Source organism: Microtus ochrogaster, unplaced genomic scaffold (genome assembly GCF_000317375.1).
Source record: "Microtus ochrogaster isolate Prairie Vole_2 unplaced genomic scaffold, MicOch1.0 UNK69, whole genome shotgun sequence".
Lineage (NCBI taxonomy): Eukaryota > Metazoa > Chordata > Mammalia > Rodentia > Cricetidae > Microtus > Microtus ochrogaster.
This window is the reverse complement of record NW_004949167.1, coordinates 48,701-50,226: the sequence shown is the minus strand read 5'-3', so window position 1 is coordinate 50,226 and position 1,526 is coordinate 48,701. Positions and strand designations below refer to the sequence as shown.

Sequence of the window (1,526 nt, the reverse complement as noted above, 5' to 3'; positions counted from 1 at the left end):
GTTTTTGTATTTTGAGACAGGGTTTCTCCTTATAGCTGCTCTGGTTGTTCTGGAACTCACAGAGATCTGCTTGCCTCTGCCTCCTGAGTGCTGGGATTAAAGGTGTGTACCACCACCAGGCTAGCTTGTCCTGGCTAGTTTTATATCAATTTGATACATGCTAGACTCACTTGAAAAGGGGTACTCTCGACTGAGAAAGCGCCTCCATAAAAATGTACCGCTTGGCAAGTCTGTAGGGTATTTTCTTAATTACTGACTACGTGGGAGGGCCGAGCCTATTGTGGGTGGTCCCATCCCTGGGCAGGTGGTCCTGGGTTCTATAAAAAGCATACTGAAAGTCATGGAGAACAAGCCAATAAGCAGCACCCCTCCACGGCCTCTGTATCAGCTCCTGCCTCAGGTTCCTGCCCTCATTGAGTTCCTGTCCTGGCTTTCTTAAGTGATAGATATGATGTAGGACTGTAAACTGAAACAAACCCTTTCCTGCCCAGGTCGTTTTTGGTCAGTAGAAACCTAAGACAACTAGGACCCACCATCTGAGTACCGGGAACCAAACTCGATCATGTGCAAGCACAACACATGCTGTACCATTGAGTCATCCCTCCAGCCCCATAGACTACAATCTAAAGAACACAACAGCAATCCATCTCTCTTCAGCCACCCATCCCTTCTGCAGAAAACCAACTGCAAAGGCATGATCTGGGGCAGAGATTACACTAAGTCTGAGAGCTTTATCTATTGCATGCCATTTGATTCTCAAATCATTCATCATAAGGATTATTATCATTTCACAGAGATCAGGTAACCATACTGTCACTGGGTGACAGAGAAAATTAAAGTGCAAGACTGGTTCAAAAGCCTGTGATCCTCCAATGTCCCTCATGGCCTCACATATTGTTATTAATTAGAAAAATTATCCAAAGATAGTGCAGGGCATGAGATAGTCTTTAATTTCAAGGCCAGTACAGATTGCACAGTGAAACCCTGTCTCTAACACACACACACATACATACATACATACATACATACATACATACACACACATGCAGTCTAAAAATTATCAAGCTGCATTGTAGCTCAGTAGTAGAGCACTTACCTAGCTTATGTGAAGCCCTGGGTTTAAATCTCAGCACCATTAAAAAAAAAGTGCTTTATAAATGAGCTAAAACTTCACTGCTGATTAAAATTGACCACTCTAAAGGGGCTGGAGAAATGGCTGCATGGTTAAAAGAATTTGTCATTTTTGCAGAGGATACAAGTTTACAAGTTCAGTTCCCAGAACCCACCTGATGATTCACAACCATCTACAGAACTCCAATTCCAGGGGATCTGATGCCTTCTTCTGACTGTAAATCCTGGTCTCTGGCCTCCATCTTTGGGAGCCCCGCCCCTGTACCCCTTGCACCTTGACACCTCCCTGAGGAGGGTCAAGGGGTCAAAGTAGCCCTCCAAACCTTGACCCCTCCCCAGAAGAGGTCAGGACTACTCCTCCAGTCTATTTAAACTACTCCCCAAAAGGTCAACAG

The 1,526-nt window shown here is 44.8% G+C and overlaps 1 protein-coding gene across 1 annotated transcript in view; it reads right to left on the bottom strand.

Moving 5' to 3' along the window:
• Positions 1–1,526, bottom strand: part of Tesk2 (testis associated actin remodelling kinase 2) — a 110,656-nt gene that overhangs the window by 76,956 nt on the left and 32,174 nt on the right. The gene's annotated exons all lie outside the window — the stretch shown is intronic.